This window comes from Manis javanica, chromosome 4, assembly GCF_040802235.1.
Source record: "Manis javanica isolate MJ-LG chromosome 4, MJ_LKY, whole genome shotgun sequence".
Lineage (NCBI taxonomy): Eukaryota > Metazoa > Chordata > Mammalia > Pholidota > Manidae > Manis > Manis javanica.
Window position 1 is genome coordinate 111,685,573 of NC_133159.1, and position 16,499 is coordinate 111,702,071.

Below are 16,499 nucleotides of genomic sequence, written 5' to 3' on the forward strand. Positions count from 1 at the left end.
AGGGAAAGGGATTAGGGAGGATGGGTGGGAAGGGAGGGCTAAAGAGAAAAAGGGGCATTATGATTTGCACACATGGTGTGTGTGGTGGGGCATGGGGAGGGCAATGAAACACAGAGAAGACAAGTAGTGATTCTACAGCATCTTACTATACTGATGGACAGTGACTGTAATGGGGTATGTGGTGGGGACTAGATAATGGGTGGAATCTAGTAACCATAATATTGCTCATGAAATTGTACATTAATGATACCAAAATAAAAATAATAATAATAAATAAATAAAATTGGGTGATTATCCTAAATTGTCTAGGTGGACCCAATGTAATTATGTGAGCCCTTGAAAGCAGAGAACTTTTACTGGCTGGAGTTTTCAAGAAAGATGCAATGAGAGAAGGAGTCAAGGACATGTATGGACAGGAGACTTGGATAGATAAGGCAGAAGGGGAAGCCAGAAGAGACATTCAAGGCATTAGAAGTGCTCAGCCTGCCATTGCTAACTTTGGAGATTGAGGAAGAAGACCAGGACTAGAAGGTAAGAATGACCCCCAGCAAACAACCAGCAAGAAAATGGGAATTCTCAGTAACTGAATTCTGCCAACCACCTTAATTAACATGAAAGTGAGTTCTCCCCCACAACTTCAGGTAAGTGTTCAGGTTGGCCAACACTTAATTTCTTATTTTATGAACCTGAAGCAGAGAACTAGCCATGCTGAAAAGAAAAATCAATTTATCTAATAGTTTACTTGTATCTGCTCTTCATATCTGTCCTTTTGTAGGTGGTTTAATAGTTTTCCACCCAAATCCATGTCCATCTGGAACCTCAGAGTGGGAATTTATTTGGAAATAGGATATTTGAAGGTACAACTAAAATAAGGATAAAGATGAAATCATACTGAGTTAGAGTGGACCCTGAATCTAGTGACCGTGTCCTTATAGGAGACAGTAAAGGACACAGACAGACCTATGGAAGGAGACCGTGTGAAGGCAGAGATAGGGATTGGGTTATATAATCACAAGCCATGGAACTCCAGGAGCCACCAGAGCTGGAAGGGGCAAGGAAGGATTCACCCCTAGAGCCTCTGCAGGCAGTGTGGTCCTGCTAGCACCTTAATTGCAGAGTTTGGGCCTTTAGAACAGTAAGAATAAATTTCTGTATTTAAGTCACCAAGTTTGTAGTAATTTGATATGGCAGCCCTAGGAAATACACACTTTTTAAAAAAGTATTCTTACGTATATTTCTCCCACACCCTCTAAATTTTCTGTGGCCCCACTTTTAGTTTCCCTGATACTTAAATGCTGGATGCTGTTTGTATTCTATTCTACTTTTCCATTTTATGCAAGTTGGGCAAAATAATGAAAATAAGTACTTGCTCCACTGCAGTAGAGGTTGTTTCTTTTCTGCTTTTCTGGGGTCAAATAGTTTAAAAAGTCTGACCGGGGAGTAACTCTCTCCTGTCCTAAGTGTACGTGGTCCTATAAGGAGTCGTACTCAGTTTCTGGATGGCTCTTTAGTTTCAGGGTAACACCATTGATTTGACAGGCCAAGTTTGTGCTGTTCTTGAAAACACATCAAGGCAACATGGTGGGAGTATTGAGTAGGGGTTGCTTAATTCTTAGTGGTTCTCTGGATTTGCCAGTAGCTCTATTATCTCTGGGAGAATATGGGCTTCAAATGGAACATTAAGAGTTTCTTCATGGGATGGTTGGTTTTTATGTGTCAACTTTTAGGCCATGGGATGCCCAGATATTTGGCTAACCCTTTCCAGGTGTGAGATGTTTCTGGATGACATTAACATTTGAATTGATACGCTAAATAAAGCAGAATCCCTTCCCCAATGTGAGTGGACTTGGGAGTCTTGGGAGATTACCAGCCATTATTTCTTTTAGTAGGTTTCCTGGTTCCTTCTCCTTCTCTTCTTCCAAAACTCCAACAACTTGCAAACTATTTCTTTTCATGGTTTACTGTTGATGATGTAGGTTTTCTTGTTCTTTTTCATACTTTGTTCTTTTTCTCTTCTGATTGGGTAATTTCAAACCTTCTTTCCTCTAGCTCACAGACTTTTTCTTCTGCTTGAACCATTCTGCTATTATGATCTCTTTTGAATTTTTAATTTCACCCATTGTATTCTTTACCTTCAGAATTTATGTTTGGTTCTGTTTTATTATTTCTACATCTTTATAAAACTTCTCATTTTCTGTCTGTATTATTTTTCTTATTTTGTGTGTTATTTTTTAAATTTGTTGCAGCTCATTGAGTTTCCTTAAAACAGTCATTATTCTTTATTGGATAAATTACAGGTCACCATGTCTTTGGGTTCAGTTACTGGAGGATGACTGTGATCTTTGGTGGTGTCATGTTACCTTGAATGTTTATGTTCCTTGAAGTCTTGTGCTGCTGTCTTTGCATTTGAAGCAGTCATTTCACCTAGTCTTTACTAACTGCTTTCAGGATAGAGATAATTTCTGTTAGCCCTACTAGAGATTCTGAGGCTATCTCAGATCTATGAGTACGCCTGATCCATGTTTCTTGCTCCTTCTTGTGGCAGAATTTTTAAGCTTATATGCCTTCTCTGGATGCTAAAATGTACCAGGCAATGTGCTGACAGAGCCACTTTTGTTTTCTCCCAAAGGTGATGCTAAATCCCAAGTTTGTGCTCTCTTCCTGGCCCACAAATTCAGGCTTGATTTCTGTGCATGCTCATTAACTGCCTGCGAAAATTTGTTCCCACCACTGCTTCTGGGACCATGCACAAGGAGCCCAGACTCATAGGGTGAGATTCATGGAACACTGTGGGTGCTTGTGGGCCAGTTGTGGGGATCTGCGGTTTTTGTATTCCAGTGTCTCATGAACAGTTTTCTTGCTGGAGTCTGAAATGCACTTAGTAGGATCTGCATACTTAAATGCCCTCTGAAGATTCTATCTGCTGCTTTCTCAGTATCTTCACTACTTCCTGTCATGTGGCTAAGGATTCAGTACTGTGGATATGGGACTGCAGCCAAGAGGCCCTGGTGTAAGTTCATGGGCCACTTACAGGGTCCACATCCAAAACCGAGGTCTGTCTGCCTATGATCCAATGCTCCAGCAGGCCAGGCTCCTTCTGGTCCCTTAGTGTTTGGTCCTGGATCCTATAGCTCCTTCAAGGGCACTTTCGTCTGTGGATGGATGCCAAATTTTTGTTGTTGAGAAAAGTTTCAAAAATGACAGATGTCTTATGTTGCCATGATGCTGACATCATTCTTTTATAAATCTTATTTTAAATACTAGCTAAAATATTTACAAATGTAATTCAGAAATAAGTTTTAAATTTATCTTCAATTACCAAATTAGATTCATTCAAGAAATTAAGACAGCTCAACCTCAGAAAATGTTTTTTACCATCAAAGGTCAATGGAAAAAATGATGTGATCAGCTTAATTGGGACCTAAAGGCATTTGAAGAAACCGAAAATGACTGCTGAAGAATTCTGAAGAAAAATGGAGGTGGGAATTCTGTGTTGCAGACACTGTTGCCTACCCAGCATTCATTCTACCCCTAAACCCTTCTTTCTAACAGGCACCGTCCTAATTGGTTCAGTTCTTCACCCTTCTGTTTACTCAGAGAATGTGAGCACACCCTCCCTAGCTTCTGACAGTGAATCATGATTAGGTTCTATCTAACACATATCAGAGGTATCTATATCTATACACACCAGAGGTCTCTTCCTTTGCCACACGTGAGATTTTCTCATTTTTCTCATATTTATGACACTTTTAGTTGGCCTTTTGTTTTTCTCACTTTTCTGATGCATTTAGTTGGACTTTTGTTGTTTGTGCCCACTGTCTTGATACATTCTCATAATATAGTTAATTATAAAATCAAAGCAAAAGACAAAACATGAAAAGCATTCCCATTAAATTTGGAAGCAACAAAAGGATGCCTGTTTTTTATTATTTAGCATTGTCTTATAAGAATTAGCCAATAGAAATAGAAAACTATCATTATTTGCAGATGAGATGAATAGACAACTGGAATATTTTAAATTCTGAATTGTAAAACTGTTAGAAAAAAATTAATGTTAATAAATTTAACTGAATACAAATGTATAAAGTGATAAATAATTTGGACAAAAACATAAGACAAACCCAATTACAACAGCAACAAAAACAATAATAATCAAAATTCCTAGAAATAATCTCAATAATACCTTATCTATAGAAAATTATCACTTTGAAATAAAGGTTACAATAGATTTAATTAAAAGGGTATGTACTTGTTCTTAGTTTGGGAGTTCAATTTTGTATAAAAGACATGTCATCCCAATCAAAACACCAAGAGAATATTTGTGAATGACAGGATTACTCTGAAGTTTAGGTGAAAGAAGAAGCAAATAAAAATATCTGAAGAAATTCTGGAAGAGTGATGAAGGAGGGTTTATTCTACTTCATATTAAAACAGGTGATAAAGTTATGGTAATTATAAGAGTGTGATACTGGCACAGAGACTGACTTATAAGTGATACAGAGAAAAGTCCATAATTAGACCAAAATAATTATGGAAACATAATAAATTGGCATCTGGAGAGAGGAGGTTGATTAATCAGTGAACAATGTGTGATCAAATGGTTCACGATTTTGGAAAAAAAAACTGGATCCCTGAAACAGCATATAAAATATATCCTAATGAATAATAAATTCAAATGTAATATTGAAAATAATGTTCTCAATTTAAGATCACAGTGTTAATTTATAACACCTAAGTTCTCTTAAACATAAGAAAAGGACAAATCATTGTTTCCATACAGGGGTGGTCATTCTCAAAGCCACTGTGGTAAATGGGAATGAGTGCTAACTGTTTTGCCGTGGACCAGGATTAGAACCAGACCAGATGCCTGGGGGAGAGCGGAGACCTCCCAGGCTGTGTTCTGCTGCTGGGGACGGTGCCAAGCAGGTGAAGCCAGGTAAAGAGGATCTGCCACCCGCCAGCAAATGAACGTGAGCCAAGTGCAAGGGAAAACAAGTGCACCTGGTTTACGAAAAAATGTCATCTTCAGAGGGCCAGAAGTCTCGAGCTATGAAATGCTAACTGAAGTCATGTCCAGTGTGTTAAGGGCTAAGGCCTTCGTGAAATCATTATAGGTTTTTGGACACATGCTAAAGAAACCTTCCTGTGAAGAGAAATTACAGTTAAAAATTACAAAGCAGCTGAAGGAAAGTATCACCATAAAAAGCAAATGATATACTCAGAACATAGAAGCACTTAAAACTCAGGTAAATCATCATAATAGAAAACACTAAAGACTTTAAAATAAGTATTTTTAACTTTCTCTGAGTTAGTGAATGAGAACCCCCCCCCAAAAAAAAACAAGACTAATGAATAAATAATAGGTGAAAATGAAATAAAAATGAGTGGTCAATTATTTTTTAAAACCATTTAAAAATCTTAGAAATCATTAATTTTTAAACAGAAGTTTAAGCATCACTAAGAGGATACCTACTCATTCAATAAAAGGCTAATAGCAAATTCATGAACTGATTAATTAAATCAAGGCAACCTCCCATATAGTAGTACAAACAGATTTTTTAAAATGTGGGTGGGAGGGGAACTTAGAAACACAAATGAATAGGTCTAAATACTCCAAATACAATATGATTTTCAGAATGAGAGAATAGAAAGAATTGTAGTAGATAGGCAACATTTAAAGAAAATACTGAGAATTGCCACTATTGAAGAAAACACAAGTCCTAAATATTGACTAAAATAAATATTGACAAAGACTTGGACTATGAAGAAGGATAAATTTTCACATCTTTTTTATAGACCCATTATGGTGAAATACTTGAAATAAAGATAAATAATCCTAAAACAATTAGAGAGTAAAAACTGATTACCTACAAAGATGAAACACAATAGCTTTTTCATCAATAACATTAGTGGATAAATGTGTCTTCAAAATGGTGAGAAAACATAACTCAGAATATTGAATTCTATATTCATCTAAATGATCTTTCAAGAATGAAGAATACAGATACTTGAAGATTCTTTGAGATTCAGAATATTGATTTGCCACAGACTTCAATGAAAGAACTATAAAAGAATATATTCAACAAGAAAAATAAGCTTAATAGGAAGAATGCAAAATCCAAATATGCAACAAAATCTATAATAAATGGCAAAAATAACAACAATAAAATATAAAATAATAAATAACAATTTCACAAGTGTAATAGGCAGTTAGCATAACATTTTCAGAATTTAATAACATAGCAACTTTGGAGAACTAGCCCAAAGCAAAGTCAAAGCAAAGTAAAGATTTTTTCTTGTTCATAAGAAAGACAATACATTTTGAACATTACTAGGAATCAGTTTTAGAAGAGCCATGAGTAAAAATCAAAGCAAACATTTAACATCCAAACAATTAGAAAGGGGAAAATGAAATATATTTTTAAAAATTCAAACATTCTAAAAGAAAACAGGAAGACAGAGTAAAAGAGAAAGAAATATCACAGAGCACAAAATGGGATGACACAAGGCTAAATATATCACTAGACACACATATTTAAAGTTTTAAATGCATCCTTTAAAATAAAATATTTTTCATGTGGATTTAAAAATGAGTAGAACACCCAAAACAAAATGACACCAAAAAAGTTTAAATTAAATAGATGGAAAATGTTAAACTAAGGAAATACCAACTACAATAACAGTTTTGATCATAATTGGAGAGTTTCAACTACCTCTTTGAAATTAGAAAATCGAATAACATATAACTATGTGATATATATATAATTATTAAGCATGATAGAATACATGGAACTTTGCACCCAAAAGTGAATATACATTCTTTGAAGGAAGCAAAGAACCTTTATAAACATTGACTGTGTACTAAATTTCAAAGGAAACCTCAACAAATCACAAAATACTGGTAATATTCAAACAGTATTTACTGATAACAGTATAATAAAATTAGAAATAAACCTCAAAAAGGTAGCCTGTCTCCAAATCCTATACATTTGCAAACCAGAAAATATAATCCTATATAAGTGATGGGGTTATAAAGGAAGTCAGAATAGAAAGTTACAAAATATTTAGAACATAGTGACAACAAAATTACTGCATTTCAAACACTGTGGATGCAATTAAAGTGGTCCTTATAGCCTTAAAGATACTTACTAGAAACAAGAATTGAAAATAAAATTTTCTATTCAATAAGGAGGAAAAACATTAATATTAAGGCAAAGATAATAGAGAGAAGGATATAACAAGGATAAGAGCCAAAAAAGAAAAAGAGAATTAAAACAAAACAAAAGCCTTTTTGATCTGCTTTGGTGTCCTTTGCCATACAGAAGCTTTTTAGTTTGATGTAGTCCCATTTGTTCATTTTTTATTTTGTTTCCCTTGCCTGGGGAGACATGTCCAGAAAAATTGATCATGCTTACATTCAAGAGATTTTTGTTAGTTTTATTCTAAGAGTTTTATGGTTTCAAGTCTTACATTCCGATCTTTAACCCACTTTGAGTTTACTTTTGTGTATGGAGTTGGGCAATAATCCAGTTTCATTTTCTTGCATGTATCTGTCCAGATTTCTCAACACCAGTAACTGAAGAGACTGTCTTTTCCCTATTGTATATGCATGGCTCCTTTATCATGTATTAATTGACCATATATGGGTGGGTTTATTATGGGCTCTCTGTTCTGTTCCAATCTATGGACCTATTCTTATGCCAGTACCATGCTGTTTTGATCACTGTAGCTTTGTAGTATAGAAGTCAGGGGTGTAATACCTCCAGCTTTGTTCTTCTTTCTCAAGACTGCTTTGGCTATTTGGGGTCTTCTGTGGTTCCATATGAATCTTAGGATTATTTGCTCTAGTTTATTGACAAATGCCATGGGTATTTTGATAGGGATTGCACTGAATGGGTAAATTGCTTTGGGCAGGATGGCCATTTTGACTGTTACTTTATAGAGATGACCAACAAAACCCAAAATTGATTCTTTTAAAAAGCGAAATAAAATACGCAAATCCTAGGGAAGATAAATCAATGGGGTGGAAGGATAAGACACAAATAAAACAATATTAACATGGGAAAATAGAAAATAACTATAGATAAAATAGAACTTTTACAATCAAAAATTGCTGTAAATATGTTTATATTAATATGAAAAAAATCAAAAGGCTATTTTCTAGGAAAAATTAATTACTAAATTAAAAAAATCTGAGTAGAACAATAACTAACTATTAAAAACTGTAATGATATTCACAGATTGTCTTTCTGAAGAAAAGGTACCAGGCCCAGGTCATTTACAGACATTTCTATCAAACCAACAAGGAACAAATAATCCATATTTTATGTAAGCTCTTCCAATTGTAGCAAAAAGAAAAAAATTGCCCAACTCATTTTATAAAACTGGAAACAACATTGAGCTCAAAACTAGGCAGAGATAACACAAGAAAAGAAAACAAAGGGCCAATCTCACTTACAAACATGAATCAAAATTTCTATTTTTTAGTAAATGAAATTCAGCATGTAGCAAAAGAACAATACACAGGAGAACCTATTCCATGATCCAAACTGATGCTACATTTCTTAAAAACCTATCAATTTAATAAATTGATTATACTAATGAATTAAATTTTTATGAAAAAATTCAATCTACCTTAACTATCAATGGCATCCTTTCATGATTAAAAAATAAAACTCGTGAGCAGCCACAAGATCTTTGCTCCCACACATAATCTTAAAAATTCATATGGAAACCTTAACTGGGTTCAGTCACATATTTACTCCAGATGCTCTCGACAACACCTTGCTCTCTCAAAGCTGTGTCCTAGAAAAATGCTCTGGTTCTGGGAATGCTGGGCGGAATGTACATTCCAAGGGCAGGGGAGAGGGTGAGGAGCTCCCGATAGCGCCGTCCATTTGTGGGTCAAGACTACTCCATGACTTCCTCCAATACTACCGTTAAGAGACCCCAGCACCAGTGTCTGCAGAACTGAGTTCACAGCTCAAACTGGAGGAATCCTAGGATGCTACAGCCTTAGTCATAATTGCCGGATTGGTTATAAGAAGTAAGCCAGATCAAGTGAGTGCCTCACCAGAATTTTTGGTAATTTTGGCTCTTTCCTTTTCTCACAGAGCTAGCAGGTAATTAATTTGGCTACTAACAACCACATCCCCCTGCATGTAGAGTGAATCCATTTACAACAGAAGAGAATGAAAGCAAACATAGATGAGCAAAAATGAAAGGACAAAAGAAGAAGCAACTAGCAGTAATGATTTCCTGGTTCTAGTCCTTCTGAGCCAGGGTTCAAGTGGCTCCTGAGAAATATTTATCCTTCCCATTTTTAGGCTTTTCTTTTCTTCTCTGTACCAGAGTTCATCCTGGAAGTTGGGGAATGCACAATTCCAATTTAGGTATGTTTCTACAGTTTCCCTAGTTCCTATTTTTGTCTTTCAATTTTGCAAACTTCTTCAGTATCTTTCCATTAATACCCATAAAACCTTGATAATGTTCTTTATGGTTTTCTATATTAAGGCAAAGGAACACATAAATATATTTTTTAGAGATGTTCATGAGGGTTAAATGATGCTGAGAATAAGGGATGCAGAAGGACAAATAATTCTTTATCATTTAGTATGAATGATGTGCTAAATAATATATATTATCTTAACCATACAAGAGTACTGCAAGGTAAGCATTACTGTTTACATTTTACCCATGAATAAACTGAGACTCAAAAAGATTAAATAAATTTCCTAATGTCATACAACTAATTAGCATCAAGAAATTTCAAACCCTGGCAAGTTTTCTTCCAAAGCCAATAATCTTTCCAATATGCCACAGGTCTTAGAATGAGCCTGCTAGAAATGTAACAAAACTGGATTAATTGATTAGCAATTAACATCATTCCTGTCACTATTATCAGAAAAAAAATACATATTCTTGAGATTTTAATCTTATTTGTTGACTAAACAAATTAAAAATTTCTCCAAATAAGTGCAAGATAGAAGATGGAATATTTTAACATTTAACCTGCATTCTGCCCTGCTGGGGCCTGCTGGGGCCCTCCTTAGCTGCTTGAGAAAGTTACTCTGCCTTTGATGAAGATAAACTCTTGATCCTCCTGAACCCCTTTGACTCTTTCTCTGGGTCTTTATCTTACTCAAATGCCTGAAATGCAAATATTGCCCCAGGTTCTATCATTGATCCTATTTTCTTCCTGGTATGTATTTTCATCATTCAGCAAATTGATATATTCTCATGTCTTCAAATACCATATTTTAACAGGTAATAATCAAATTTTTATTTGGTGCTTGCCATGAATGCACTGAAAACTCAAGTCCCACATACACAGTTGGGACATATACAACTAGACATTCCAGTAATACCCTAAACCCAACATTACCAAATCTGAATACAGTTTCCCCACCCAACAAGCATGTCTGTCTGTGTGCCTGAGGATGGCTGCCTTTCCATTCTCTGGTTCACATGCCCAGAGTGCTCAGAGTCTCTAGGTCATTGTTTTCTCCTCTCATGTAACGATGGACAGCTAAATTTTATTCATTTCCTTGCCTACTTTTCTCTTACATCCATTATCTCCCTTCCATTACTAGTTCAGATTTTCATTACTTTGCCTTGAGGGTTCAAAGGAGGATACACAATTTTGGGTGTTCAGAGGAAGCTTTTAATGCAAGTGATGTCTGAGCTGAGTCTTCAAAGATGTAAATGAATCCTATAGGATATTTCTCTAGATATTCTCAGGAAAGGGTGTAGGAGGGGGAATGATTTTTATAATTTTTTTAGTTGGATCTATTTCTGTGAATAGACGATTTTCTCTCCCCAAAAGGATATTCCTTATACTGCCTCCTCTATATCTCTCTGAATCAAATAACTTCTGGACACCAGTAATGGTTTAAGCAGCTCTTTACAGGATGGCTACAGTGATAGAAGAGTTAATCAAGAGTCATATCATGAATTTAGCTACTTATATCTCTACTACTAGACTAAGTTGAGACCTCTTTGCCTATTACAGAAGGCTGCCCCATGTAAACTATTGTTAGCCTCTGATTTACATGTCTTTGTCCTCTGTCTCACAATCTCCATTAAGCATTCTTGCAGAAATAAGTCTCCATCAACCTTTAATTATGTTACAAAATTTTCATTCTTAGTTGTAGAATGTCAATGATTTACTCCTCGGTCCAGTTCCTGCTGCTCTAGCCTATTATGTTCAGCAGTGAGGGTTGGAGGAAAGAAGAGTGAGGGATGAGTTCTGACCCTGCAGATGGAGGGAGGGTCTGGAATGGCGGAGGACTTCCATTCAGGAATATTGCTATTTCCCCCCCACAGAGTTTCTAAAAGCAACTAGATGGTCTACCTGGAAATTTATTTCTAATGATCCCCTACATAAATTGATTGTGCATAGGAATAACACTCCTTCTATTGACACAACTTTTTATTTTTTGTCAACCAATACTTTGGTTTAACTGTGCTAATGTTTCCCTCTTCATTCTGAGTTATGTCATCAAGCTTTGTATCTTAACTTGACACTGAAATTCACCAGTCTGAATTCCATCCCTTCAGTTCCAAGGAAAAGTCTGTGTTGGCCTAGAATGTGAACTTTTAGGCACCAGAAGCCATATCTAGTTTTTCTTCCTTTGGCCAGGATTTAATAGCATTCAGCACATAGAGGTCGTCCGGTCAATACTTGATGAAGGAATGGACGTGGACATCCAGCAGTCTGCCAAAATCTCGCCCCTCAAAACTGCTGCTCTATTATTGCCCTTCCTCATTCTGTAATATCTGAGGTCCATTGTGAGAAAATCTTTGGAACAAAATCTAGACTTGTGTTTCTCCCTTGTCAACCTGAGTTGAAATCATCAGGAGTCTTAGGAGCAAACAGATAAGAAGCAGAAATTGTATCTTGTTAAAAGCCACAGGAAACCTAATTTGCAAGAGCTATATATAAGCCCACTTTGCGAATAAATGTCACTGTTGTTTTAGGGACTAAATTTTATTCCAAAGCAATATCCTGCACTAAAAAAAAAAAAAAAGAAAAGAAAAGAAACATCCAATGACCTGGCCTAAAATTTGAGGGTGTCATGAAAAACCCCTTATGTTTTCACATGCAAATCAGATTAAAAGCCTAAATATAGGATATAGAAATATTTTCTCATAGTAACATGTGTTGCACCATTTTTTAAATTGAGGTATAATTGGCATATAAAATTAAATTAATTTCAGGTGTACAACACAGTGATTAAGTATTTGTATGTAGTGCAAAATTATCACAATAGGTCTGCTTAAATAGGTTACCATACAGTTACAACTTTTTTCTTATGATGAGAATTTTAAGAACTACTGTTTTAGCGACTTTCAGATATACAATGCAGTATTATTAACTATAGTCATTGTTCGATACATTACATCCCCATGACTTATTTACTTTATAACTGGAAATCTGTACATTTTGAACCCTTTCACCCATTTCACCCACCTCCCTCCCCCCATCTCTGGCAACCACCAATCTATTCTCTGTATCTACAAGCTAGGTTTGGGGTTTGATTTGTTTTATTTTTCTAGATTCCACATATAGATGGGATCATATGACATTTGTCTTTCCTTGTCTGATTTTATTTCACTTAGCATAATACCCCAGGGTCCATCCATGTTACTGCAAATGGCAAAATTTGCGTCCTATATTCCAACTTAGGTTGTTTCCATTTCTTGGCTATTGTAAACAATGCTGCAATGAACATGGAGGTACATATATTTATTTGAATTAGTGTTTTCATATTCTTTGTATAAATGCCATAAAGGAGAGTGCTATGGCAGAGGAATGGGGACTGGGAGTAGGAGTATCAGGCAGTGAGTGAGCAGTTCAATCTCATCAAGGGAGTCTGTTGAGTTTATACAGGAATCTACTACTTAAAACTCAGCCCTACACTGATGGTTAATGAATCCTTGAATTCAGACTTGGAAACACCACCAGTCTCACAGTTAACCCACACCCCAGCCTCTTTCCCATTTTTTATCTTTCCAGTTTAGTCTCAGCTTGCAAACCTCCAGTGACAGGAAACCAGTTTCTTATAGGGAAAAACATCCCTCTGTTGGATGGATACAATTGGATTATAAAGACAAAAATCATCTTTAAACTTCAGAACTAGATATTATTTTTTGGTAGATCAATCTGCTTCCATAGTATTGTGTGGACATTTTAAAATAGCTCTTATCTCATTGTGTTGCTATTATTGTTCTATTTGCTTGACTTTCCTACAAAACTTTAAAATCACTGACAGAAGTGAGAATTTTATTCATCTTTGTATCTCCAGGTATAGCAGAGCACCTGACATATGGTTGCCACTCAATATGTTTCTTAATTAAAATCAAATTGACACACACCTAATTATTTTTGTTCTGTATCCAAAAGCAAAAAAAAGTAAATTTAATCCCTCTTCCACATGAATCCCATTAAATTATGGTTTTCAAAGTCTTCCACAGAATTTGAAACACCATGAAGACAATTCTCAAGAAGACTCAGAAGATAACCAGAGGCATGCATGACATGAGTGATTATCTACACCTCCACAATGTACAAAGAATTATTGAGACCTTGTGACTGACTGGGAAAAGGTAGAAAAGGTAAGTGAGAGCATAACTTCAACATGCTTTGTCATATTGTGAAGAGGCAGGAACTAAACTGTTATAAAGGTTATAAGAAGTGCTTCCATTTATCTCTCTGAAGTAAAACAGGGACTTGCTTATGTAGGTGAAGCAAATAATGCAAAACAATGAAGATTGATTCAGCGACCTGACCAGGCTGGGCTGCTCAATGGCTCATGCCACCAGCCCACAAAGCTGATATTTGTGGCATAACGAAGCTGACTAGAATGACTGGAAGCAACAGTCAGTGGTGGTGGCACTCTTTGAGCCTTGGTCATTATTCTCCTGGAAAAGAGAATAGGAGGAAAGTCTTTGGCTCTGTTGCCTTCTTTAATGTCAGTCAGCATATTAGCTACCACACCTGCTGGCCACCTTGGGCAACCTTCTGATTGAACTGCTCACTCACTGCCCACGGCTCACATTCACAAGGATCGCAACCTACCTTATCCCTTGTTCACAGGTCAAGGAAAACATGCCTCCAGAAGAACTTTTATATTTCTCACAAAAATTCTGTCCCTGCAAAACCAGTGAGCAAGTCCCACCACAAATTCTGTAATTTTACCTTAAACAACAATTTCTCCATTGTTATTTTAGAAAATACAGATTCAAAAAAACTCTAATGTCCCATTAGTTAATCATGACCTGATTTAATATATCTGAGGAAATAACTACATGTCAGATGAATCAAATCCAATGATTATATTCATTTTATTGTACAAACAGCTGTTTAATCCACTTACCCTGCCTAGAGGGTCATTCTATATTCCAAATGTTATCTCACAAGAGTCCAAATTCTGCAGCGACTAACAATCCTCCCATAGTCTCAAATTTCCTGATAAACAGGATACAGAATTTGGATTTTGACATAATGCCAACCACATCCAGATATTGAGGACATTTTCATGAAACAAATTAGAGGTGTTACTTCATTTCTTTTCAGAAGCTCCAAAAGTAGCTAATAATGAAACTATTCAATCCCAACTTCTTTCTAATATCTCTTCTTTCAAGAGATTTTATAACTCATCTTCTTGTAATTCTATTTTGCTCTGCGCAGTCTCTCCTTTAAATGGTAGACAAGTTCAGCAGAGCCCTTTCTTTCACTGTGCTTCTCTATAAATCATTTTCTAGGGAATTACTCTGGGTTGAATACTTTGCTATGTGCTGAAAAGGCCAAGGTAAATAAGACATAATCACTGACTTAGAAATGGCAAAGTCCAGGGAAAGACACATACATACCTGAAAACAAAATTTAAATACAATATGATGTATTTGCAATTGAAATCCAGTAAGGAGATTTCCCCTACTCTGCCTTTGGGAAAGCTAGGACTACACGAAGAAGCCAGTAGTGACATTCTCACCTTTCTTCTGTTAGAAACCAACCTAAAGTAAAGTTGTATTTCTAGTCCAAACTTACAGATCAAGGCAACTATGGACACAGCCAAATAGAAATCCCTTGGGTATATCCAACTCAACAGGTCTTCAGGTTTACAAAATTGAACTCCTCAATTTCACTTTTTATATTTGTATTGCTCCTACTTTAATTCAGAATCTTCATCTTTCACGTGTGCCATTGTAGTAGTTTCCTGACTTCTACATCACCAGTCTGTTTTCTATTGCTAATCTATCTTATCCATTGAAATCAAGACTCATTTCTGAAACACAAAGCTCATCACAGCCCTTCCTTATACAAAATCTTTCAATAAGCTCTCACTGTTCATAAACTGAAGAAACACACAATATTTATGTGCCAAAAACATGCCAGACCCACCTACTCTGTGTTCAGTAAGTATTTGTTGAATAAGTAAGTAACCCTTCCCACCTGAAGCCATTTGCACTATAGCATTCCATCTCACATCCCAGAACCTGGTCTCTACCTCCTCTGCTTTCTTAGAGGTGATATTCTGCTTCTCCCTCTCTACTGACTAATTCCATTAGCACTGAAACAAGTTCCTGTCTTAATGAAACAAATAAAAAACCTCACTGGATTCCATACTTTTGTCCGGCTACTACCTTCTGCCCCTCTTCCTTTCCGTAAACTCAGTCAGCCCTGCTGCCATCTAGATTCTCCCCGTGCCTCCCTACAGTTTCTCAGCAAATGTGGAATCTGGTTTCTATCTCTGTCACAGAAACTGAAATGCTCTTGCCAATGGTTCCTATGTCCTCAGTTGCTGAGTCAAAAGGGCCCTCCCTCCTTCATGGGACATTTTCCTGCCTGCCTTCAATGACACCCCACTCTCCTGCTTCCCCCTAGTTCTCTGGAGGATTTCTTTCCTTTTCTCTCTTTCTTTCTTGATGACCTTATCCATTCCCATAGCTTATGGTGTCACCATGGGCTAATAATTCCCAATCCAGCCCTGCTTTCCTTTCTCCTGGACCCCGGACCAGTATCTCAAATTGCCTTCCAGACATCAACACCCAGAAGTGCCTCAAAATGCAAAAAGTATAAATCAAATTTAGGCTTTTTTTCCCTCAACACTTGTTCCCCACTTAGGTCACATGAGCCACCAGCACAACCATGTCATTAAGAAATCTATAATCCTGCCTGTGCCATCTCTTCCTTTAATCAACACCAACTTCTGTCCTTTCTACTCTCTATGGATTCAGTACAATTTTCCATGCCAATATCACTTGTTCAGACCTCTGTCATCTTTTTCACCTACTATCAGTTGTGTTCATTAGTGTCAAGTGACAGAAATATTCACTGGTCAACTGGAGTGTATAGGCATTTATCGATAGGAGCTGTGCCAACTCACAGACTGAGGCCTGGAGTCCACACAGGAGGCAAGATCACAGTCAGCAGTACCAGGAGAAAGCACGTGATGGTGGTCGCTGCACCGTGGCTTCCACCAGGATCCCGGACA

General features: G+C 36.5%; 1 protein-coding gene across 28 annotated transcripts in view; it reads left to right on the forward strand.

Moving 5' to 3' along the window:
* Positions 1 to 16,499, forward strand: part of LOC118968465 (palladin-like) — a 175,693-nt gene that overhangs the window by 8,619 nt on the left and 150,575 nt on the right. For 17 of the 28 annotated variants that reach the window (XR_012130390.1, XR_012130392.1, XR_012130393.1 and 14 more), the window contains 4 exons: positions 310 to 531; positions 2,630 to 2,770; positions 3,384 to 3,479; positions 13,467 to 13,617. The gene's annotated coding sequence lies outside the window, so the exon portion shown is untranslated. Of the gene's footprint in view, positions 1 to 309; positions 532 to 2,629; positions 2,771 to 3,327; positions 3,480 to 9,326; positions 9,393 to 13,466; positions 13,618 to 16,499 lie in introns of all 28 variants that reach the window. The other 11 variants (XM_073234681.1, XM_073234680.1, XM_073234682.1 and 8 more) reach the window with 9 other exon arrangements.